General features: G+C 40.4%; 1 long non-coding RNA gene across 1 annotated transcript; it reads right to left on the bottom strand.

The window, feature by feature from the left end:
- Positions 1-1,359: 1,359 nt before the first annotated feature.
- On the bottom strand, positions 1,360-11,944 carry LOC121859617. The gene is made up of 3 exons (XR_006087681.1): positions 11,855-11,944; positions 2,377-2,487; positions 1,360-1,977 (listed from the first exon to the last, which is right to left on the bottom strand). It is a non-coding gene; the product is annotated as an uncharacterized LOC121859617 (long non-coding RNA).
- Between the last annotated feature and the right edge of the window lie 15,611 nt (positions 11,945-27,555).

Raw genomic sequence — 27,555 nt, 5'->3', positions numbered from 1 at the left:
ATAATCAAGAGCACTTAACCAACTAAGCATAACACATCATAGGAGTCAACAGGTTTCAGCCCATTTGAATTAGTTTATGGGCATGATGTGAGAGGGCCTCTCAGTATGTTAAAGGAAAAGTGGCTTAGAAATGAGGAACCCCTGGTTTGTTAAAGTATGTTTCTGATTTTAAGAACAGATTAATGAGAGCCAGAGAAATAGTTGCTGAGAATATGAAAAAGTCTCAAAATGACATGAAGGTGTGGTATGATAAGAATGCTAGGGATAGAAACTTTAAACCTGGTGAGAAGGTGTTAGTGCTGTTACCATTGCATGGAAATCCATTGAAGGCAAGGTTTAGTTGTCCATGGGTGGTTGAAAGAAGATCAGTGACGTGAATTATGTAGTTAACACCCCCAGACAGACACAAGAAAAAACAGTTGTGTCATATAAATATGATGAAACCTTACCATGAGAGACGAGTAGAGAGCGACAGAGAAAATGAGATAAAAAGTGATGCACAGTTGCCTCTGTCTGCCCAACAGTAATTGGGAACCTGGATGATAATCGTTTTGCGGATCGTATTCCGAGGTAAGCCAGTGCAGTTGGAGAGTTGTCCGGTCTTCTCGGACTATTCCTTGACACTGGGTCATGCAGCTCGTTAACTCAGGATGTGGTTGTTGTGTTGGCGACAGCTTCAACACCTTAAACAAATTCACTCCTAGGTGGCCCTTGGGCCGGCCATCCTCGTTACACGAGGATGGGTTGAGCTAGTCACTAGTGTTTTTAAGGTGCAAAGTGTGTGTGTGTGTGTGTGTGTGTGTGTGCGTGTGTGTTCATTAAAACCAGTGGGATGCAGCTGTGTCAGAGACTAACCTCAACACGACTGGAATTCCCAAGGTTGTGTCTGGTTTTGTTTTTATTTCACTAGTGGTATGCCTTGACGGAAGAGAAACTGAGGAAAACACACGAGAAAAGGGGGTAACAAGATAAGGAAAAAAAAAGAGATACAATCAGAAAATAGTTTGTCTCTGATGAGAAAATAACTATATATATATATATATATATATATATATATATATATATATATATATATATATATATATATATATATATATATATATATATATATATATATATATATTACAGTAAATGTGTAAACATACGAGTACATATGCATCTGTGTGTGTGTATTGACGTATTAGTTATTTATCATGGAAAACCCTAATTTGATGTTAAGCTGCATCAGCATTATTGGTTCAAAATGATCTATTAAGTAATAAATATATGCATCCAGTTACCCAATCAGTTTGGACTGATTATTAGAGTTGATCGGTTCAAATGAAAACACAAAGTGTCTTTAGACTTTTTAGAGTATGGATTTAATACATAGCATGGGGGTAGGATAAAGGGGGTGAAAAGGCATCTCTCTCTCTCTCTCTCTCAGACACAGTTTAGCATGGTCCTAAATATATGCTTCTTCATCAACAAGTTAGTGGACTACAACACCTGGTGCGCTCATTCCCTTCACAGCTCCCACCACCCTCCACCACACAATTTTAACATCATGTTAGAGCAGCCTGAAATGTTACTTCAGTGGTAAACTGCGACGTATTGCACCCCCCCCCCCACACACACACACTACATGCCCGCATACATCTGCATTCAAATTAATCCCCATATTCTTATAAAAACATTTAATATACACACGCTTCCGCATACATAAATAGTCTATCTAATATATACTCATGTGTATACTATATGTATACTAGTTTGATAAAGAAAACCTCTATAATAAAACCAAAAACAATTATCGCCTCTTACATCTGGATGAACATTATTTTCCTGACACTCATTGTCTTCAGTAAAGTCGTTCTGATACACGCGTCAAGTCCTGTGTTCATTCTAATGTGAACATGAATTAGTGAGCTGCTCGCCCGACTGTGAGGATGTTGACTATGTGCGAGACTGTCTGTTTCTGCCTTCCAGTATGGGAACCTGTTGGTGCAAAGATTAAACATGTGTGAATGTTAACTTGATTTCTGATTTTGCGTAAAATATGAAGGCATTTACGGGACATTTATTTTATCAAAATAAGTTCACGTGAGTGGAAAGAAACTTGACATAAGGTAACTTTAATTTTAAGTAATTAAACACACCATTACTTCTTCCGTTTAGTATTTATCAAGATGGTTTCCCTTCAACATCACATTAAACAATCTAACATTTGGATAATGGTGAATTTTGCACAATATCTGTATTTCCACAGTATATCAAGATCATCTGCTGAAGCGAGGATAACCTTTGATCTCCTGCTCATAAACTTGAATAAACATGCCGGCAAGATTACTGCTCGCTAGTTTCATTAACCCGCAGAGGAGTGATGAGCTCGCTTACTAGGACTCATTAATTAGGCAGATCTCAGGTGAGGGTGGTGAGGCAAAAGCTCAAGAGGACTCCGGTCTCCAGGTACCTGGCGGGGTCTTGGTGAGGGTGAGAGCAGCAGGACTGGAAGGAAGGAGTAAAAACTACATAGGGACGTGAGATTAAGACCAATCATGCAGCAGCTACACATCTAGGCTGGGAGTCTTTGGCGAGAAATAGAGCGATATAATCAGAAAATACAAAAGCTCCCACCAGAAAACTACATTGACTGTAAACTTAAGAAGGCACCAAGGGACCAACTTCACCCTCCACCTTCATGGGTAGGCAATAAACATTCTGCCCGAAAAAGAAACTGCCAGCCAGGTCAGTGGAATATGAAATAAGGCCTAAAAATTATTCAAGATGAAATAGGATAGGCTACCTATTGCCAAAGTTGCCAGTGTAGATAGCCAATAAGAAAAATTAACCTGACCATCTACAAAAATCAATACTTACCCAACATGTACCTTGCACATAATATGATGCCCACATACAGTACTTAGGTTAGCTAGTCAGTATCAATGCGATCAACCCGTTGAAATAACAAGAAGCTTTTATTTTTACCTTTTATTCTTATTTCTATTTATTTACTTACTTTTACTATTTTTTTTCTCTAATTCTCTATTTTTATTCGTAATCTTTCTCTGTTCTTTATACTCATGAGATGGAGAGGCTAGGAGGTTGAGAGAAACTAGAGAAGAGAGGGAGGTAAGAAGGCTAAGGAATGTGAGAAGGGAGGGGCAGGGGTAGTCCCTCCCCGTGGTCAACCTCTCCCCACACTGAGGGTAGGTAAAGAGTGGAGGATAAGGGGAAACTGATGAAGGAAGGAATAGCGAGGAATAGGAATAACATGTGATAACTGAGACACTAGGGGAAACAGGTGATAGGTTATGTTATTACTAATGGGCACACTGAATCACTGTATACCACCAAGACACTTATAACAAATCATTCTCATTGAGGGAGGGATGAATTAGGACTCTTAGTAAAGGCTAATGCACTTATTGAATACTTTCTATTAGGATATGACAATTACACAACAAAACAATAAGCCTATGCTCCTAGCTAGTTAAATGGGAACCATGTATCTCACAACATATGGGAACTTAAGGATTTACCAAATAGAATACACCCAAAAATACCTGCTATGTCGCCACCACAGACGTCCCACACCTCTCTCCACAAAATTCCAACACAGACACTCGGTTTGAAAAGCGAGTGCCCGCCTTAGCTTTTTTTTTTTTTTTTAGATTTGTAGGAATATTACCTACGCGGACCTTAAGCTAAAATGCTGGTCCACCCACTGCTGGGATAAAACACCAGCATCTTTTTGGTTAAATGTACATCTCCACCACTAGCGTGGGGGTGGATGCTCAGCTTTTTTAGATTTGTAGGAATATTACCTACGCGGACCTAAGCTAAAATGCTTGAACAACCTAATGCTGGGATAAAACACGCAGATCTTGGTTAAATGTAATATCTCCACCACTAGCGTGGGGGTGGGATGCTCGGTAAGAAACTGTAGGTTCCTTGAGAGCGGTTGGTGGTTGGCAGTCTGGCAACCTCTGCTGTGATAGGGTTGTATGTTTCTCCCATAATTGTGTTCCAGGGCACCTATGAGGTACTGTCTATGGTGTTTCGTCTGCGGTCGCAGGTCTTGCATATGCGCGCTCTGCTGGTACTGGTACAATGATTTCCAAATGCATGGGTATCCCAGTCCCAGTCGGTGGAAGCGACTTCTTCCTTGTTATATCCTTCATGAATGGTGGTCTCTCATAATTCGTGACCAGATAGTACCACCTGGCCGATCGTGCTACTGGTGTTAATCTTCTATGTTTGTTCATTTCCCCACCACCAGTATTGTGGTCTTCTTTATCTGCCCTGACCGGGCGGGATGTTCATCTCAATGTTTCCGTCCTAACGCAAAGCCGGCAGGCGCAGCATCAGCTCTCGTTAATTCCTGGGATTCAAATATGAATAGGTACCCAGCGTTGGCTGATAACTCTGCCGATCTTGTAGTTTTAAAACTTTGCGAGTAGACCAATAACGGATGTTATGGTATTTGAATGTTGTCTCTATGCTCTCTGCATTGGGGAGCTCAATAGCACACGTGAGTCAGTGTGTATTAAATGTTTTGTTGACTGCTTGCGTGGGAAGCGTGTCTAGGGCTCCAAGTATGGCAGCTAGCTCAACTTGCAAAAGTAGAGCATCCATCTGAGGTTCTCCAAAGGACGTTACCTCCTTCTATGCGGTAGGGGCTGCCCTGCCTCTCGTACTGGTAGTCTCCTTACGGAACCGTCTGTGTAATACACTGTACTACTGTGAGTGTTAGAGCCTTCATGTTTCTCTGCCATCTGTCGGAGCTCATGTGGGTTGGCAGTCAGCCTTTCTTGTCCCAGTTTGTGGTGAATGTTGATGACTGCTGGCGGAGACTCCCACGGTGCTGGGATGCTGTAGTCTGGTCTCATTGCATCAGGTCCTTTGCTGAGGATTGTGTCTTTAAATTTCAGTCGATTTACAGCGTTTCGCCGCGCACAATAGCTATGCTTTAAAGACATTCAAGGGGTTCAGTGCTCGTAAGTATCTAGCTCCCGATGTCACTTTCCTAGGAGCCCTGGTAATCAGTTTGCTGCAGCACGCTGTTAATCGTTCCGCTCTGGTTTGGAGAGAGATGAGACTCCGTCTCCGCGTAAGTTTTCAATTTTTTTCCAATATAAGTTTACCAATGGCTCTGGCAGTTTTATTCGGGCAATCCTTTCACGCCCACTGCCCATCAAACAGTGTGTTAAGAGCCGGTGTCGCATAAGTCTGTTAATGGTCGAAATGGCGTGTATATATAGGGTTCTAGGGACTACATGTCCTGCACCCACCTTGGGTCCTGTCATGTACCTCATCATGTTGACTCTCTCTTGCCTATTCGGTCTCTCTTAGATAGTTTATTCTCAGTGTAAATTTTAGGCATTTATCAATCCAGATGCCCAGGTATTTGTATACATTGACCCATTGTGTGGGCAATACCTTGTATTAAAAGCCAGCCACTGGCTCATATTGTCCAATCAACTTCATGGCTTTCGATTTGGGGATTGGATATCTTGAGCCCGAGACTCCAAACATTCTTCACTGATGAGGTCTAGTGCTCTTTGACTTTGCTGATTTTCTGTTTCTGCCTTTTACTATCAGTGCTAAGTAGTCAGCATAACATAGCAGTTTGGTACCCTTGAAAAGGGAGCTTCTGAGCCAATAAGTCATAAGGATGATGAAGAGAGATGACTAAGAACCTCCTTCCTTGTGGTGTGTCATTTTCCAGTCTTATGATCTGAGACTTGTCCTGACAGGTGGGTAATCCCCTGCTGTTCTGTTTTGGAGATAGTCAGTAATCCAAGCCAGTAGGTATCCCTTGACTCTTTCTCCGGGGCAGAGTGAGCCAGGCTGGCCTGTGATTTGCCAGCTCAAAATGCTTCTAGATCAAGAATACTACGATTAAGCTTATTTTGACCAATCGATCCCAGGAGAGTACAAACTGTGCGCAGTGCTGAGACCTTGGTGAATCCAAAGATATTGTGGTGAAGTGGGTCCAATTTTTCCAGAGGAGTCGGCAAGGACCCGTCCTTTCAGTGGTTTTGCCGATGCATGCTGTTTGGTGATATTGGTGTGAAATTCAGGAGAGCATTGGGTTTGGGAATAAGAACAATGTTTGCTGTTTTCCAAGCTGACGGGAGTTTGCCTGCTGACCATGATGCGTTTATGACCGTTAGGAGAGCAAGTCTCACCAGCAAGTCCTGCATTGCTGGCGTAAATTAATGAAGTTTAAAACAATGCCGTTAAGAGTGGTTTCGTTTGTTTTCCTGGCCCTTCTGATTTCTTCTATAGTAAAATGTGACAAAATTGTGTGTGTCAGCTTGTTCAATTGCATGTCTGACTACTACTTCTCCCAGTTGTACTTCCTGTAGATGAAATCTTTATTTCAGGAGATAGTTGAGCTGATGACGAGCGTTCTGCAAAGTGCTCTTCCAAGTGATTTGCTTCCCTGTAGTGCTGGGGGTGGGCTGGAGATCTGGGCAGATTTTTGCTATCCTGAGTTTTCTCCTTGAGCTCATTTATGCTGGTGCTTTTAAAGGCTGTACACCACTCGAGGCATTTGTCTTCCCTAATTTTCTGAGTAATTTGACGAGCATGTTGAACAGCAGTTCTCAAGAGAGTTTCCACCCCTGTGTATGTATTGTCGGGAGGTATGCCCTTTCTTGAATGTGTTGATTCTGTGATTCTGTTCTCTGACTTTGCCATTGCAGAACCAGTAGTCTTTGGTGTCTATTTGTAGGGTTTGCTTGTACAGTTTTTCCGTTGCGTAAGTTGTATGGCACCAAAGTAAGGTCCTGGTGTAGTTGGTCAATATCTTCTGCTGGTCTACAGTTCTGCCATTTTGGAGTTCATCTTGATATAATTTCAATTTGCTTCTTTGCATTCCCATCTGGGTGGCGGACGTGGGGAGGAGGTAGTAGTTCCATTCTCAAAGTAGTTGTCGTTGCAAAGTGGTCACTGTCAGTTCATCATTCCATTCCCACTGAGCTACTGGAACGAGCTCAGTGGAGATGAATGTGAGGTCCAATGTTCCTCCCAGTATGTGTGTTGGTTCCCCAGTATTAATGAGCGTTATTTCTGGAACATCTGCCAGCAGTTCCACTAGGTGATGACCAACCTGCTCATTCTTGTGTTCGAATTGAACGTTGGATGGTGGGTATTGAAGTTCCTGTGTTGCTTGTGTCAGTAGTTCACCGGCTTCTGGTCGTTTGGGTGGCGTATTTATACAAATTGTATACTACAAAACTATCGTTTGCCAGGTGTATCCGAACACCTTGTGCCTTTACTCCATCTCCACAGTAAACTGGTTTTACTTCTGAACTGGGGATGGTCGCCCTGACGAGAATCATGCTGCCATGGGAGCAACCTTAGAGCACGTTGGTATCCAGTAAAAGTGAATTGTTTATCTTGGACATCAGGTTTCTGCAGAATGAAGACATCAATATTTTAGCTATGGCTGCTGCTTGTACAGTATGCCAGTTTGTTGGAGAGGCCTTGTACATTCCACCAGGTATGGTCTTGAGATGACAAAGAGGCCATTCTATCATTATTATCTCCGTCGCTGTGCTGTAGTTGCTCTTTATGTTCATGGTTGAATGCTCTCCTCCTCGTCCGTTAGGAATGGTGGATGTGTTTTTGGGCACCTGTTCTGGAGGGAGGAGCAGGAGGTGGAATCCTGCTGCATTTTGGGAGGTATCTCGGGAGTTTTTTCTTCTCTTCAGGGTGTTGTCAAATGGTCTGTGGACGTGCTCGCTGACGGTCTGTGTTTGCTGTTCCCATTCCTGATCTAAGCTGCAAGGGGTTTGAGATTTCAATGGTTTTGGAGTGATCTCTCGGATGGCAAGTCTTTCCTCTTGTCTGATATCTGTCTCTGCTGGCGTCAGTCTGTTCCACTCTTGGTTGTGAGTTTTGGGGGTCTGGTCTTCCTGCATCTTTTCTGGGTGAGCTGCCTATAAATCCGCATTTATTATGTTTTCGGTGCTGGTATCTTGTTTCTGCATTTAATGCAGAGAAAGTCACTATCATAATAGTGATCATCTATTTTATTTGTTCTTCTGAGTAAATGCCGCTCGTAGATTACAGGCCGGGGTGTATCTAAGCAGTGGTCACCCGAAGCGCTTTCGCAGTGTCCTTGTGGCATTAGCGTGGTGCTTCCCACCAGTCACGGAGTGTTCTGTGTCTTACTGCTACACGCTCTGGATCTGCGGTTGTGGAGTCCACTGATTTGTCATGGCTTCCTGCATAGACTGATTTTGTCCCGGTGTCTCAATTTGTCCTCCAGCCTGGTGGGGAAGTCTAGGGAAGGAATCCTCTGACAGTTGGGCGGGTGGGTGTTGGGGCTGACTGTTTTATGTCGCTGCTGATCCCACGCGAATGTGTTTCTGAGGTGATTCTGCTGTGTTTTTGTGGTTGAATTCGGCTATTGCAACTTTCAATCGCCTTCCTCTCTGGGCATGATGTGCCCAAGCGTGATAAGTGTTTCTTTCTCACAATTTGGGGCACTTGGCTGTTGGTGGTTCCTTCCTTGTGTTTCTTGAATGACATTTCTGTCTTGTGGTTTTACGCAAAATGCCACATCTCACGCTTTTTGCGGTGGCATCTCGATTGGTGATGTCCAAATTCCTGACATTTGTAGCATCGTAGTGGTTCTTGGGGACGTGCTGACGCAACTTGTAAGTTCCCCCAGTTGCCTAGGTCTACCTCCTCTGGACTTGACATGGGTCACTTCTTGGATGTTTTATGATGACTTCTACAGGTAGCGTTCCAGAGGATATCGTAGTAGCAGGGACCATTCTGGTTGTTTCTCCTCGGGGCCCAATGTATTATCTTGACCGTCTTCCCGTTGATATTTGCACTGCTGAGGATCTGGCTGTGTTGTGGTCTTGGGGAAAAGTATCAGGTCTCCAACTAGATTTCACGCTGAACTTGATGTTCTTGTATTCTAGTTCAGTGCTACCACTACCCCGTATGCACATGGTTGAATTCGGTTTCTTGGGAATATTGTACTTCATCACAAATGGACGCGAATGTGGTGGTTCTGCAACTGATAACTGGGGACATATACCTGCGTCGGAGATGTTGTCTTCCTTCCGAGGCCTCTTGTGGCATTTCTTCCATTGTTACGTCTCTCGCTCTTCTTAAATCAATAAATTGAATGAAGGCTCACTACATCTACCTAGTTCCTTGTTGCCCTAGGACCAGTGCCGTAGCCACCCCCCACCCAACGGGGTCGTAGGTTGGTGGCCTCGGGCCTGCAAACAGACCCCCAAAAAAGGGAGAAGCCTAATCTACCCTATCAGCTAAACTCACCAGCTCAGCCCAGCCCCTCAAGGGTTCAATACTCGGGAGAACTGGTGAGGTCAAGAAAATGTGAGCATAAAACACAAAGAAACAAGCAAGTCAATTCACCAGAGACGAGATATCCACGTCAAAGTGAGAGTGGCGTGTGGCTACAGTAAGTTCGGCTAGGGCGCCGTCGTGAGCAAGTGGAAGCACGGGTCGGGAGTAACCGCGACATGCATCTTTCACACAACGGTGGCTCATGCTGAGCTGCCCGCCTTACCGCAAGTTAGCGGCCTTGGTGTCGGCATAAACTCAGCCTCCAGCCAATCAGCACAGTTTGGCACATGACGTCACACTCACAGGCCACTGTGGCTCATGCCTCAGGCACTCCTGGTTTTGGCGGAACACTTGTTCTATGGCGGGTAATCTTTGTTTAGGCTGAAGTTTCCTGTATTTCTCGAAACATGATACAATCTACTCCCAAAAAACAACAACATGGCAGTGTTACACCGTCAACACTACCGCCTACGTCACTCTCTTCCTTATATTAAAAAAAAAAAAAAATAAAACGTGGGTCACCGACCCACATCGAAACCTGGGGACTGGGGAGAAAAAAAAGGAAAAATAAAAATAATTTGGAGCATAAATAAATACAGACATGGAAAATATAAAACAGATCAAGAGTGGACACAAAAAATATGTTGTGCTGTCAAAGTAAGAGGAACAATTGAGGTCCGGCAATTATATAAATGAGGCAGAAAGTCAACTAGAACAGCAACCTGGAACTTGATCACAATTTTGTGTTGCCATATGTAGTGAACCAGCCAATATGGGGTTTTCCTTTTCGACTGCACTGACGTGTTAATAAGGAGGCACCTATGCTATTGTCATGGGTTGCGTTAGGCTTACCCACGCAACCAACTCCAAAGTTTGTTTTACCAGAGATAAGACGCCCGGCGAGGCATAACTGGGACATGTATTTTTCAATTAGTGTATGTTAGCCAGCCTTTAGGGGGGTGGGCAGTGGAACAGTGTTGTACTGTTCATCGCTTCACACCCAAAAACCTCATTTTAAGCAGTATCCCCTGAGCCATGGGTTAGTTAAGACGTCGCCTCCAGCCTCTCCCTCCTGAAGGGGGGGCGGGACACCACACCACACAGAGTCCTCCACCGCACTCCGTCCTGTGAACCGTCGTCGACACGAGACTAAGCGTGTTAACCTAGGTTTGTTATCCCCGTGGAAATATCACGTGTGGATGCCTGGTTGCGACAAGAGCAATCCAGGCTGGCCTATCAAACCTACAGTAAATGGTTAATTAATTCACGCTTACAGAGTTCTCCTGCACGACACCCGTCTACCGTGACCGTGATCGACACGAGACTAAGTGTGTTAACCTAGGTTTGTTATCCCCATGGAAATATCACGTGTGGAAGCCTGGTTGCGACAAAAGCAATCCAGGCTGGTCTATTGCACCTAATGGTTAATTCAAGTCACGCTTACTAGTTCTACTTGCCGCGACAACCGTCCACAGTGACTGTCAGTGACGCGAGACTATGTGTGGTAACCCAAGAGTACCTTTTTGTTGTTATGGCCGTGGGAAGAAGCTCTTGTGATGAAGCCTGGTTGCAACAAAAGCAATCCAGGCTGGCAGTAAATGTATCACTTGAAGAATTAAGGCTCTGTTAAGCCACACCCATAGTAGAGTAACCACATGTGTCCCCAAGTTGAAAATTCCCTGTTTTAGAAGATTAATTTTATTACAGCGTGAACGTGAGTAAATCATATATCCATGCAAATTGTAAATCATTGTATGGAAGCTTGACAAATAAATGTAAGTGCAATTATCTGCCCGTATCTGTGATCCTATCTTATTATTACTAAAGGTAATGACTGATTGGTTATGACATAGTATAACCAATAAATTAGATGGATGTTGAAAATTAAATGAATTCATTAAATCATCATTTATCAAGTATAAATCATGGAATGTCGAGTGGTGGAGTGAACTTCTACGTAGATACGCCATAATCTCCTGTAAGTAATCAGTGTGAAGGTATCGGACTCTACGGTAAGAAATAAGAAATACGACATATTATTATCTTTATATAATATAATCCACTCCTACTACCACCGAACCACCCCAAAACCATGACAGCTATATCAATTCTACTTAGTTAAAAAAAATAGTTGTGGGTGGGTTACCCTATGGGAGGGCAGTCTGGGTTCACCACCACAGGGGGGTGAGTGGGGCTAGGAAATATAATAAATATATAATGATAAAGTTAGTTAATGAAAATCAGGAAAACAGATCTGCACAATCAAACCTGAAATTCAAAATATGAAGACTTTTCTCCATATATATACTTTACTGTATATAGAAAATAAAAAAAATAATTTGTTTTTCTTATGTGAGGTAGGTGTTAATTCTTTGCCCATTGGAAACACCTGATGTGTTATTTTAAAACAGCTTATGGAGCTGTCATATAACAGCCTTGGAGCTGTCTAGTTTGTTGGGTTAAGTTGTCAAAACCCAAATGGTCTCTTCTCCATGTATTTATAAAATATAGTACACATCAATAAGGAGAATACCGTAATTAACACTGAAAGCTGTGAGTGTTGGAAGAATAGACGGCAAGCTTATCTGGAAGCTTGGGAATCAACGTCTGTTTCTCGTGAGGGTCAAGTGATAACTGAGCGGCGAGCGCAGAGAGCCGGCTTCTATTGGCTGACCTAATCATCTTGATGACGCTACTTGATAGAGGAAAATACCCATCACGTGATATGAACATGAACCTCACAGCTCATGAAAAATTACGAGGGGTGATATCATTATATAACAAATGTATTTACCCGTATTTATATAAGTACTATTATCTATGAGACAGGGGCTAATACAATCTGCCATATGTGCCGATAAATAATAATAATAATAATAAAAATAATTAACGGTTTATTGAAAGAGCTTGGCAGCCAGAAGGCTGAAAATATACAGTTACATAATTGGGGAATGGGTTTCGAATTACACATAATATACAAATAACATAAGTGATACAAATATGATATATAATAACTAGATGGGGAAAAGCTCAAACTACAGGGCATTTCAACATAGTAACAGTGCAAGAAGTAGTATTTACTGGGGGTGAATACACTGGTTTATTACAAGTTATTGATAATTTTTACAATGGTTGGGATTGGGCTGTTCTTATAGCGATCAGTTCGTGCACGTATGGGCTGGATGCGGTTGTGGTGTCGAACAGCAATTCTCGGGCTAGGGATCTCAGGTGGTAGTAGGAGCCGGTGTCGAGGATGGTGCAAAAGCTTCTTACTGAATTTGCAGATGAGGTCGTGGTGATGGTCAGTGAGAGTCGAAAGGGTCAGTTTGTTGAGAGCTTCTTGATATGTGGAGTAGGAAGGGGAGAGAATAATCTTGCATGCCCTCTTTTGCACTTTCTCTAGGTGTTTACGTTGTCTGGCATTTAAGGAGGAAGACCAGGTAGGGGAGGCATAGGTGAGCTTGGAAAGTAAGAATGTTGAGTAAACACTGAGGAGCTCGGGTGCAGGAACTCCGAGGGACTTGAGTCGGCGGAGGAGGTGGAGACGGAAACTGGAGGATTTGACAACTTCACTGTTGAATGTTGTAATGTTGTATAATACAGTATCATGCAGGACACAATGATACGAATGTGACCCTGAATTTTCTTGTGTCTTTAATCCTATCAAAGACAAGGAAACTTCCTTTTAATAGCACCAAAACAACATTCCACTGTCATTTTTGTTGAAGATAAACAGTGGTTAAATCTCCACTCAGAGTTGCTGACAGGATTCCTCAGAGGTATTAAAATGCAAGGCCTGCAAGTATAAGCAGAATCCCCACTCAGATTTCCATGGTCGCCAGCTTCCATCGCCTGTTTCACTTGAGAATTATCCAAAATTGTAGCATCATGACAGTAATCTTGCCATTGGATTGTTGCAGATAAAAACTTGTAATCTGGCCCTTCCTATTTCTATAAATCTAACCCACTGTTCTACTTGGATTTCGAGTTCTGATGTGTGTGCAGTTTATGGCAACTTTTGCCCCAGGGAAGCCTTGTTTCTGGTAGAATCTGTTTGAGTAAACCCACAAATTAAAATGACTATTGCACAAGGAAACAAACAAATATTTTGTTTTAAATAAAGAATTTTCTCTTGTTTGTTACATAATAATCCTGTTGTTACATCATACAATATAGATAGTATGGTGAGTCAATGATACTGTGGTAAGGCACACACAAATTGTTTATTGATTCACATGACATGCATGAAGTAGGTGCCTTTTAGTCTGAATTTTGGTACCTGGCAATATATGCATTTTTGGGTAAATGTTTCAATTCATTTGTATATTTTTTTTTCTAATTTTCATGAATAGTAAAGTTCACAATAATCTTCCTTTATCGACCTTTTTTCTATAATAAGCTAGTGATTTGTAGTAGACTTGGGCATTTAATAGAAAGCTTAATGTGTTACATATTGGTGTTGGCCAATCTTACTTTCTAATAAACCATATAGTCCTTCACATATCAATGTACCAAATAGGATAATTATTGTATGTAATTTCTCTCTTTGAAAATTATATTATTCATATTTACAAAATAAATATTTATTGCATGTTTATGAGCATAAGAGCCACATCAATCCCCAAAGATGTTTACTAGAAAAAATTATAGAATTACCTTTGGTTGACATCTGAAATCCACACGAAATTTGTTTATAAAATTATACTTTCCATAATACTTTGGCGTACTGGATAGTATAATCACAGCAACACTGAGATACAAGTATTGTGTTCACTACATAAGCACAGTACAACATAAGTTAATTTTGTCACTATAATCATAATCAAATTATGATCAATTGATATTGATTATGTTAAAGTGTGGCGTTACAACATGATTGTGTCATATGATAACAGAGAGGAAGAACACATACAAAAACACTGTTGTTATAATCTGGGAATGGTGTTCATTTTCATGAACATTATATACTGCAGCTAGTAGGTCAATATTTGGAATAATCTCCTGGCTAGGTTAGGTTAGATTAGGTTAGGTTTGGTCTGTTCTTTTAACCCTACTTTTCCCCTGATGGCTAATATTTGGAAGAAAGTCTAATTTATTAACAGAAAAATGCACTCGACAATGATTAAATTATATTTATAATGCAAAGATTTTTTTTTTGTAAAAAGAAAAACACTTAAAAAGCGCCAGCCTTTCATACAATTACCCACTGATTTTCATGGACCTCAAACACGAAATTTGGGTAATAGTTGAGCAGACGGCTATCACCAGAAGGAGTTGCTTGAATTTGTTAATTTTTCCGCAGATGTTCTTTGGATGATAGTAAGTAATAAAAACGATACAACTTTTCATTTTAATCAAATGTGCTTTTTTTTCTTTTTTTTTTTCATTTATCTACGAACATAAACCACTGGTAATGGACGAGAAGTATGTCGAAAAGTATGAAGCCTCTCACCACGAAATAGACGCGTGTTCGATGTAAGTACCACACGATTACAATAATCTAAGAGACTTAACTACAAGTATAATGAAATTTGATAGAATCTAATCCTTTTATCCATAGTTCTTGAATGGAAGATTAGCAACTATAAATGTGCTACGAATTAAAAAAAATATATAAAAAATGCGGAAATATAATTCAATTGGGAAATGCTTGAGCCAACGAGAATGAAGGTGAAGCGCAGGTGCACTGTAACACTTAACAAGACGAAAGAAGGTGGTGAAAGAAGAAGCCAGAAAGTCCACATTAATAAGGAACAGCATCCCCAAGAGTGATTGATATTGCAGGGGCTGGGAGTATGTACTGGAGAATGAGAGTTGGGGTGTGGGGGGATGTGTACAGCTGGAGACCGAGGGAAGACGCAATAGACCTGGGGTGTGTGAAGAGCTGTGGGTTGAGATGCGTAAAGAGCTGAAAAGCATGAGAATATCTAATATTCAGTGAGAAAGACAAGACTGAAAACAAGTAAAGTAATATAAAAGGTGAAGGATGTCTGTGGAAAGCTCAGTAAATGTGGAAGAGAGATGAAGTATAGGTTGAAAAGATGTGAGGGATGGAGTGAAAGGTGAAGTGCTTAAAGAAAAGTGGTGTATTATGAATAGAGAGAGAGAGAGAGAGAGAGAGAGAGATGCTCTGAAATGCGACAGCTATTACTGGTAGGTGTATGCTATAACAGAAAGCCTTGGATTGGTTTTAGAGATCGACAGCGTAAGGACATAAGAGAAGAGTAGAAAAAAATGGAAAGACGAAGGAGAACGGAGAAAGAGGTGAAAGAAGACAATGAGTGGAGGTAGGTGAAATAAATGGAAACAAAGTGAACAACAGAAATGGCAATTCTGCTTATTTTTTTACGTCCGGAAAACACAAACATCTCTCTCTCTCTCTCTCTCTCTCTCTCTCTCTCTCTCTCTCATATATATATATATATATATATATATATATATATATATATATATATATATATATATATATATATATATATATATATATATATATATATGTATCATTGCTAACAAAGTCACAACTATCATAAATGGTGAACAGGCCCTACCAACACAGTTATTACCATTACAACTAGCATCGCCGGTTATTTTGCATACAAAACATACATAATGATAACTACATCACTGGAGTAATTTTCTTATCTCTATATAAAAATATTACCACAGAAATGAATATGAAGATATTAATGTTCAATGTTTAACCTAAGAACCAAATACATATACATTGGTGATACAGGTGCTGTGTCAGGCGCAGAAAGTCACATTAGGAGGTTGACAGACGTGGATTTCATGGAGTCTCAATAGTATTCATATTTTTTTATTATTGTGTGTATAAAGTTGAATCGAATCTGTCATTAAAAACAAAATTAGTTGACCTTTTAATAATCATTAATTGTAATCACTGATCAAGTTTCAAATCTCCTTCATTAATTAAAATTTTTGTCATCACCAGCTCAAAATATCCTGTTAACTTGAAACTATTAAGTTCGAACATTTTAGAATATAACATTAAAATATACCACATGTTACTCAATTCGTGTCAGTCACGTTCTCATTGGGTATAATTAGTTGCATAATTAAGCATAATTAATAGATGCTGCTTATTATGATAATTATCAATTAAATATCCAAAATGCTCATCCAGCAGTAACTTTATATACAATGGCGAATTTAATATATATTTTTGTCTTCATATTTATAATTCAATAACAACCAGAAATTAGAGGTTTGAAAAGGAAGAAATCTGAGGATGTTATCAGTTTTTGCAAAATCAACATAATTCTAAAAACAAAATAATACAGTTTTCATGTAAGATTATTGTTTCTATCGTGACAACAATGAGGTTGTTATACCCATGATCAAAATACACGGCTTATACCAATATACTGTAAACACCCCGACACCATCTTAGCATTTTACGGATAGAATTGTTATAAAATGTTAGGATTTGAAATTAATATTTCGGTTGTGGATCTGTTGGAAAACGCATTTACTGAGATTTCTTAATCCCTACCTTCTGTAAACTCCTCACTAGCCGCCATGATATTGTCATTAACATTAGTAAGACAATCATGCTATCCTACTTATGGCCAGGCTTGTATTGACCATTTTGAGTGAGATTGCAAGGCTTGATTGGGCGATGGCTGGATTTTCAAGAGCATTGGCCACACTTAGGTTGGTAAATGAGTGTTAGTTTTGATTAAGTGGGTGATAGCTTTACTTGACTGAAAACCATCAAGCTTTAGTAATACAGAGAAAATATGTGATTTAGTGTGAGAGGTTGTTGACATACTGGAAGTTGAGTCCAATGGCTCAGTATAATACATAAGCGACTTCAGTTACTTCTTTTTGTTTGTTCACTGGTAATTAAGCGATGGAAAAACCCAATCAGTATTAGAATATTAACAAACTTTATAATAATTAGGTACTGTACATGTGTGGTCCTATTAAGTTAATGGAAAATGTATCAAACTCGAGTAAAATTTGTACTTTTCTGCATTGTCATATCCCTCCAGCTTCACATGCGTAACGTCAACAGTATTGGATGAAACGGAGTGTCGTAAAACTCAACCAGAAGGATTAAAAAAACATCAGTAACTATACCGTAGGAAGAAGAGAGGCAGAGAAAAACCGAAGAACTGCAAACGAAACAGACAAAAGCTTCATTTAGTATCACAGGATAGAATTTATGGTTAACAAAAGTAAATGAATGAAAGAAAAGAACCAAACTCTAAAAACACAAAAAAAGATTAAGAAAAACCATTAGCTTAAGATCCACTCGTGAAACAAATAAATTGTTATCCAGAGAAATTTATAAAGAACAAGTATAATAAAGTAACTAGGTTCAGAAATCACTTATGAGGGGCAACTAAACACAGTAATTTTATTATAACTATACTTAATATCAATATTTACAAACTAATAAACAAATAACAACGATAGCAGCATCAGAATCAGTAGTAACATTAGTAGCAGTTAATACGACTCACAGTTGCAGCACCTGCAACAGCAAAAGCTGTACCATGAGTGGTGGTGTATTATTAGCAAGAGGAGAAAGCGAAGCAGCCGTAGCAGAAATAATGGTTGCACTTTTAGTAGTAGTAACAGCAAATGAACGTTAGTCTTAACGACAATAAAACAAATAGTAAAAAAAAATATGAGAAGTAGCATTGCGACAACAGAAGAAACTATTGTAACAACTACAAGAACAGTAGCAGAAACAACACGTTGCAGAAAGGCTGTGCGAGTACCACTGGATATTTTACACTAACAATGGGTGTTGCCACCATCTTCATTTACCCTTCATTATCGTTGAAATACTATTAATAAAGGCCCTATTTAAGTTAGTTGTATTAGTAACAAGAGGCACTAGCAAGGAACTGATATATCACGTATTGGTTTCACTGCAAAATTAACCTAAGTGTGACTGGGGCATTTGGATATCATTTACTGCGAGGTGGTTAAGCTCTTGGAGAGTAAAGATCAACACTTCGTCTACACATTTTGAGTGTATATCTCCACTATTCATTTTAAATAACAGCAATTTGATCAAAATATCAGAAAAGCCTCGTGACATTTCATATATTGGGAATTTATATCATGTATATGTACTGTACTGAGATAAATTTTGAATAAATGTTGTAATATTTAAGTCTTAATTTCCATTTAAACAACTTAGTGAAAATATCCTTTTTGGCAATATTATGTTACAATCTATATTCACTAAAGACCACAAGTATAATTCATTATTTATAAGGGCAATAAATCTCTCGTTCTCCCTACATGTTCAAAACTTGTGAAAATAAAGTAAACTCTTCTCTCGTATTAGTACAATGAGTTGGTTAAAATGTCAAAAGTTGTACTGTACTCACACAGTGTTATAGTGTCTGGCACAAAAACAAGAGCAGTCATTAAGTATCACTGTCACACTTCCGGTTCAACTGTATAAGTGCAATAGTCAACACGTATAAAAGGCTGAAAGCGTTCTCCAAACATCACCATTCAGATAAACACGACGCTTGTTGTCATTGCATAATTGAAGGTGTATTAGCATAGAGAAGCTCAGGTCAGTTTGTATTGTATCAACGTCCACACATTTATATATGATTCTTGTGCACAGTGTGTCTAAATACTGTAGACCAGGAAATGCATTAGTCCCGAATTCAAATTGTTCATTCTATTAGAAATATTTCTCAAATTTTATTATTGAGATTGGTAAAAAATTATTCCGATTTTCAACGGTTTACTTAAATTATTCAGTTTGCTAGCAACAATTCACTAAGGTAGTTTCCGCTTGAAATTCAAACTATGACTAAAGTACACTATTCTACTCAGAACACCTTATAATTATTGCTACTATGTACTACTAACACATTAACACGGAGGCGTAAATGACTTATCTACTTCAGCCACGGAAATAGACCAGGCGACCGACTGGGAAAACCAAATAAACTCTGTTATTCCTCAGACAGACTCTCCCGTTGAGCCTCTTCCATTCCAGTACATGGTGAAGGCTACATTGCCTCGTTATTGAAAACTCATTAGTAACAGTGTGAAGTATCCAAACACCGCCAACGTCAGTGAATTTAACCAAGTGGAGCAGTTGTGTTCTGACCTCACTAGGGGAAAGGTCACGGCAGGGTTAGCTCCGGAGGGATAATTATCAGATATGGCCAGTGCTATGTGCGGTCTTGGGTATGAGAGTTTGTTGACCAAACTGGGGTGGTCCATTGAAGAATTGGCGAGGGCCAAGTTAGAAATTGAGAGGGCCACGTTGGAGAACCTGAAATTAAGGAAAGAGCTGGCGAAGTTAAAAGGAGAGGCTGGACGAGTAAAGCCAGTGTCTGACGAAAAATCAAGCGAGTGGAAAATTGTGAGTAGTGGGAAGACAAAGCTGGTGGTGAAGAAGCACACGAAGGATACGACAACAACGACAACAACAGCTAAGTGTACCAACCCGTTCAGTCCCTTGATAGACGAATTGGACGTTAGTACAGTCAGGGGCAGGGATGACAAGGAAGGTATAAAAACTTTAATTGTTGGTGACTCACAGGTAAGGTACATGGACAGGGCCTTTTGTGGTAAAAACAAAAATAGGATGAGGGTGTGTTTGTCAGGAGATGGGGTGGGGGATATAATTGACAGGATGGACAATATCTTGTCTGGTAATGGGAACAAACCCATTATCTGCCTCAGTGCAGGAGGCAATGATATTGGCCGGTGTAGGAGCGAGGAACTTCTTGATAAGTTCAAGACAGCCATAGATCGTATTAGGACTAAGGGAGGGATCCCTATCATATGAGGTGTCCTGCCTAGAAGGAGAGTTGGCAGTGAATGGTTGTCAAGGGCAGTTGGTGTCAACGACCGTCTTGGCAGATATTGCAAGTCAATATCAGTCCCATTCATTGACAACTGGGACAACTTCTATGGCAGAAGGGACCTTTATGCTAGGGATGGGGTGCACCTGTCTAGGGATGGAGTAGCAACCCTGGCTGGGGCTCTAGAGGGGGCAGTTCAAAAGATATCGAAGTCTTTAAACTGCTAAGAGAACATATGGGCACGGGGGTGGAGGAGACTGCAGTGGGAGCGGGTAAACAAGGCGAAAGATTACAGGGAAATAGTGTTAGGAATGATGACAAAACTAAATTAGACAGGGAGTTTAAAACTAAACGCGGTAAGGGGAGGACTCAGAACACGACTAACTTAAATGTATACTACGCGAACAGCAGAAGTATGAGAAACAAAATGGATGATATTAAGGCCTTGGTATGTACCGAAGAAATCGATATAATTGCATTCACTGAAACATGGATCAACCTAGACACACGTGAATTACCAGTCGAATACCAAATTGCGGGTTACAAACTGTTCCATACCGATAGGCAGACCAGGAAAGGAGGCGGAGTAGCAATCTATGTTAGGGATAATCTGAAGTGTGAAATAAATAAGGAAATAAAAACTGAGAGGAATACAGAAACAATTTGGATAGAATTAAGCGACGGTCGGGAAAAATTAATCACAGGAGTAATATATAGACCCCCAATCTTGATAGCGTCAATGAGCGACTTATCTGGGATGAAATGCGCAGGGCTTCCATACACAACAAAGTCTGTATAGTAGGCGACTTTAACCTTGGCCAAATAGATTGGACTGACCTTACGGGCAACTCAGAATCAGAGGATTTTCTCGAGACGATCCAGGACTGTTTCCTAAGTCAACATATAACCGAACCCACACGGGGTAATAATATACTGGATTTAGTTCTGTCGAACAGAGAAAACCTCATTAGCAATGTCGAGGTAGGGAACGAACTTGCAAACAGCGATCACAAAGAAATTCGATTCCAGTTAGATTTTCAGGGCAGACGTAAGGAAAATTCCACTAAAGTACCAGATTTCAGAAGGGCAAACTTTGACAGTTTAAAGAGGCAGCTGAGAGAGGGGGTGTCGCGCTTGGCCGTGAACCTGACAGATGACACAGACCTGATAACGAGATCTGAGATTGCCGAGTTCCACGACAATTTAAATAGTGAGTTACTTAATGCACAAAGGCAGAACATACCATACAAAAACTCAGATCAGACAACAATGACCCTAAATGGATAAATAATTATTTAAAGAACATCATTGGCCAAAGGAAGGCTATAGGTAGAAGGATAAATCGTGGCGAAATTCACCTCCGGGACTATTATAGGGTATTGGCGAGTAGGGTTAAAACCGAGATAAGGAAAGCAAAGAGGAATAATGAGGTAAGGATAGCAAGGGAGGCGAAGACAAACCCCAAAGGATTCTACCAAATGTATCAAACTAAAACACGAGAAAAGATTGGACCTATACAGTCAGACTCCGGTGAGCTCACTGATAACGATGGAGAAATGAGCAATAATTTGAATAAATATTTTTCAACAGTTTTCACCACCGAAAATTTAAACATGATACCCGAGGCACCGACTCTATTCAGAGATAGTGAAGAAAACAAATTTAGTGAGATAGTAGTGACTAGTAACGATGTTAGTAAGCAAATTGACAAATTAAAGCCTAATAAGTCACCTGGTCCCGATGAGATATTTGCCAGAGTATTAAAGGAATGTAAGGAAGAGCTTAGTATGCCCTTAGCAAAGTTGTTTAACATGTCCTTAAAAACAGGTGTAGTACCAGAATCCTGGAGGATAGCGAATGTAATACCGAATTTCAAGAAGGGAGATAGATCACTATCCTCTAACTACCGCCCAATCAGTCTAACATCAATAATAGGCAAATTACTGGAAGCAATCATTTCAAACTCTATTCGAAATCACCTGGCGAAGCACAGATTGATCAATGATTCCCAGCATGGCTTCACAAGCAGACGTTCTTGCCTAACTAATCTATTAACATTCTTTTCATCAGTTTTCGAATCGGTGGACGAGGGGCACAATTATGATGTGGTATATCTCGACTTTAGTAAAGCCTTCGACAGAGTCCCCCACGAAAGACTAATTAGAAAGGTAGAAACTCATGGCATCAAAGGTGACATCCTTAAATGGATTAGGGCGTGGTTACAGGACAGGAAACAGTGAGTGAGCATTAACGGCACTAAGTCCCATTGGAGCAACGTCACAAGTGGAGTTCCCCAAGGCTCAGTACTTGGACCATTATTATTTATTATATACATAAACGACATAGATATCGGCATAGACAGCAACATAAGTAAATTTGCTGATGACACTAAAATAGGACGTGTTATCAAATCTGACGAGGACTCGGCAAAACTACAGGAAGATCTAAACAAATTTTTCGAATGGTCTGAAAAATGGCAGATGAAATTCAACGTCGACAAATGTAAAGTACTCAGTATAGGAGATGTAAACAGGGAAACCAGATACCAGATGAACAACGATGCCATAGAGAAATCCGACTGCGAGAGAGATTTAGGAGTAATGATAAGTAGGAACCTTAAGCCAAGTAAACAATGTGTTTTTGCTCGTAACAAGGCAAATAAAGTACTTGGGTTCATACAAAGGAGTGTTAGTTACAAGACTAGCGAGGTCATCCTAAAACTGTATCTTGCTCTTGTGAGACCACACCTGGATTACGCAGTTCAGTTCTGGTCACCGTATTACAGAATGGATATAGAATCCTTGGTAAGAATTCAGAGGAGAATGACAAGACTAATCCAGGGCATTAGGAACCTTGAGTATAGAGACAGGTTAAAGCATCTTAATTTAGATTTAGGCGTGAAATAGGTAAACACTGGTTTGGAAACAGAGTAGTGGATGAATGGAACAAGTTACCAAATATCATCATTAACTCGAATACGCTGAATTGCTTCAAACATAGGTTGGATGCTCATATGAGCCAATAGGCCCGCTGCAGTTTCCTCCATTCTTATGTTCTTATGTTCTTATAATGATAAGGTTGGTTTTTCTGTGTTGTGATATACGACACGGTTCCCTGGACGTGTCAGTTACAGTCCCTTGGGTGTGGTCAGAAGGTCACGGGAGAAGGCAGGTATATACTGTCGACTCTACAGTATATACCTGCCTTCTCCCTTTTCTTGGTGCTCTACAGTGTATATAGCATCAGAAAACCTTTCCTTTGTCCTCTTTCCACCTACACGTTATCTCTTTACCTTTGCTGATATATATTTTGGTTTCAAGAACTTATTGTGCAGTACTAAAAGGATGAGAACAGCCCTACCTATTGATTATTGTGTTGATGAAGAGGATCACCGATTTTATTTGCTCTTAGGTTTGGACATCTCACTGTCATTCATCATTTGTTTGTGTTTCTACTTCCCTTTGTCTCTATTTCTATCTCCTTCACATTTATTAGCGGGCGTTGTTGACATTTTCAATGACGTTCAATCTTATTCATTAGACTCCAGAAATAAGATAAATAAACTATGGGATTTATACAGAAGACAAGCAAATTAAACAAAATATGAGAAGACAGAAATTAATAAAATGATGACATGATTTAGAAGTTTAACTGTATCAAAATGTTATATAACGAAATGTGACAATTATTTTTTTTATTATAGCAAATCGTGTTATCTCCAAAGATGAATTGTGAATATCACGAACGATATGATACTCGAAAAAGATTGCCATCTTGTAGTATTTGATAAACCAAGATGTCATGTATAAGGAAATGTGATCATGGGGAGCAAACATTACAATGACGCTATTGAGATAAATATACATCACACAGTCCAAAAACAGTTATGAAGTTTTTTTTTATTTATTTAGAATTTGTAAGTAAAATTATGTTAATATTTTAATGTACACATTATCAATTGCATTGTTTTTCTTTCTAATAACTTAAATTGTATGTCTTATATAGGCTTCTTTTAGTCATTACAAGATCTCACTGCCTGGTGAAAACCTAAAAAACCTTTCACTGATTAAGACAATGGTTGAGGAAAAGTATATAAGAATCATAGCTGCGTGCTTTCCTGACTGTGTGTCCTGCAGCAGCACCAGGCTGTCTGTGAGTCCTGTACTTGTAGCGCCAACAGGCTGTCTATGTATCCTGCAGCACCATCAGACTGTCTGTGTGTTTTGTAGCCCTACCAGGTTGTCTGTGTGTCCTGCAGCACCACCAGGTTGTCTGTATGTCCTGCAGCACCTGTCAGATACAACTACAAATAATGTAGTCACTTTCCTGCGAATGACAACTCCATCTTTATTCTTATTACAGATTACAGTAACATTACTTGCAGTTGTGGCATACGTAATCCCACTACAGGAAGCAACCAGCTTGGTGGCCACAGCATAAGCAGCCTTTCTCTTGGCCACGACGTTACTGACAATGTGGCCAAACCTAATTTAGATTTAATCTCTCATTAGTGATTTTTTTTTTAGTTAACAATTTTACTTTAGTGTAAATGTTATATCCTACTGATTTCACATAAGTGGCCAGGTAAAATCATAGCAAGTGAACATGATGATAAAAACTAATACAGTGGGATCCCATGTTCGAAGAGAAAGGGAAACATAATCTCGGTGAAAGGATTCCTCAGGTGTGGCAGCAATCTTTGGTAAGTATTATGTTCCTGGAGATGCCTCTTCCAAAGATGATTTGCCTGAGTGCGCCTGCCAATGACCTCCACCAATGGAACATCACCCTGCACTATCCTGCTCATAAATTGGATCATTGTGAGCCAGGGTCCCCTAACAACAGTCGTTCAGGTCGTTTTATATTGTCTTTCTGTGGCAAACACGACACTATGGGTTCCCTAGTATATATATTGTGTCCCAGAAAAATGGCCCTAAAATTATTTTTCTCGGAAAAGTTTGCTCCACACAATTTTTGGAGAGTCAACAATAAGAAGGACAAAAGGAAGAGGCTACAGTAAACTAGATATTTAACGACAAATTTAAGGCCGTAATAACCATCTCTGTTAACGGCCAGTAATTTTGAAGAAGAAGACCCTCTCAGCTAGTACTGACCTCAAAGAACCTAAGCTCGTATGTGAGGGCTCTCTTCCCTATATTATTACCGATGTTGGGCTCGTGTATTCATTACTGGGTTCACGTATTCATTCCTGGGTTCACATATTCATTCCTAGGTTCACGTGATCAAATTAGTGTAACTTCATCAACTGACGTATTACGTGGAAAGCATAGTTTCATAATGAAGAGAACATTGGAAAACAGAAACATCTAGACTAAGTTGGGTTTATTTCATAACTAACGTTTCGGAAAAATAGTTTTTTCACCATTGGAGCCTAGAAAACAGATTTTTTTTGTTTTTTTAATTACAGGCAATATACAAGAAAAACGAAACATTATTCTAAAATTTATCTTCCGCAAAAATTTTCAAAGTAGCATACCATAAAAATTTAAAACCACAATAAATGACCAGATAACTAAGTACAAAACTAAAATTAGAACGAAATAAAACAGACGGGGATGTTACCTTAAAATGAGACGGGACTTCGTGAGAAAACGCAATTTACAGGAAGTGAGCTCACAAATGGATGGCTTTACTTTGTATTAATACAAGGTTTCCATTATGAGGAGGTCCAGCTCACAGCTGCTCCTGCTAAGACCTGAGAAATCACACTGTGAAAACAGGAGGTCATGCCGGTGGGCGTGGTTACGGATAACTGAATGGGGTGGTTGTGTGATGAACTAGACTGTTCGGACGGAACGGTCCAAGTGCTCATGGATGTGAGGTTTCAAGAGGCTTTTTGTTTAACCTTTATATGCTGCCCTACAGATAGAACACGTAAATTGATAAGCAACCGAGGATTGCAAGTGTGTGGGTACACACACACACACACACACACACACACACACACACACACACACACACACATATATACACACACACACACAAACTACTACTATTTTGCTGTCACTCGGAATCGAGTATGACGATCATCCAGCTATGATACAATGAAATGAGTTCTTAGGGATGTCACCTAGGTTGGTGAGTTTTGAGGTGACTAAAGAGGACGATACGGGACTCGCAGCGTCGTTCACATTCGTTGCACGTATGTGGGCTGCATCTTGTGCGGGAGTGGCGGTGGCAGCATCTTTCCGGTGTTGGTGCTCGTCTGCCCCGGTTTGCAGTAGGTTTAACTTGAAAGTATTGACACCATCTCGTGTGGTGCTTCGCCAAACGTTACGGTGTTGAGTAATGGACTCTCAGGTGAGGGGGTCGATTTAGCACTTTTTCAGGTTTGTCTTAAGACTACAGTATCCTTATACCTTTTCAATTGCCCGTCGGCGTTACGTTTACTATTCGTTTGGTGACTGTAGAGTAGTTGCTTTGGCAGCCTACTGTCGTCCGTGCGGGTCCAGCAAAGTTGTTCATAGATAATGGTAGCCTCGATGCTCCTACAGTTGGTGTCAGCAAGAATACTGGCATTTGTTTGCTCGTCTTCCCAGCGAACTCGGAGGATGGAACGTAGACTACGTTGGTGAACTTTTTCAAGTGCCTTGAGGTGCTTCCTGTATGTGACCCATGTCTCATCGCCGTATAGCAGGGTGGGGAGGACCACTGATCGATATACGTGCAGTTTTGTAGATAATTTCAGCTCTCTACAGCTGAAGACACGGTTTCAGAGTCTGCCAAAAGCTTGAAATGCACATCTGATCCAATGCTGAATCTCTTCATCGATGTCTGCGGTGGTGGACAGGTGGGAGCCGAAATACCGAAAGTGGGTAACATTAGAGAGGGTAGTAACGTTAAGATGGATGGATGGTGTGTCTGACCCAGGGGCAGGTTGAAAGAGAATCTGAGTCTTACGTACAGTCACTTATAGGCCGAAATCGCATACGCATCAGCGTAGGTGTTCAGGATCTCCTATAGGTCGTGCTCAGTGTGAGCAACAAGGGTGAGGTTTTCTGCATAAGTTCAGTAATGGAAACTGCCGATACCTTTGCTTTTGCCTGGAGTCGTCTTATATTGAAAAGACCCCTCTTCACCTGGTACTCGATGTCCACCCCGCCGGCTAAATTGGCACTGGCACGAGTAAGGAAGGCAGCCAAGATAATGGAAAATAGAGTTGGTGCCAGTACACACCCTTGTTTAACCCCTGTTTAAATAGGGAAGAACTCAGTCTGGGTACCATTGTACAGGACACTTCCGTTCATGCCATCGTGGAGTTGCCTCACAATGGCGATGACTTTTGGTGGGCAGCCAAGTAGGCTGAAGTTCCACCAGAGGGCTTCACTGCTAACCGAGTCGAAGGCCTTGGTTAGGTCGATGAAAGCCATATACAGGTCATGGCGCTGTTCTCTGC

Source organism: Homarus americanus, unplaced genomic scaffold (assembly GCF_018991925.1).
Source record: "Homarus americanus isolate GMGI-L3 unplaced genomic scaffold, GMGI_Hamer_2.0 scaffold7626, whole genome shotgun sequence".
Taxonomy (NCBI): Eukaryota; Metazoa; Arthropoda; class Malacostraca; order Decapoda; family Nephropidae; genus Homarus; species Homarus americanus.
This window is presented reverse-complemented; position numbering and strand designations above follow the sequence as displayed.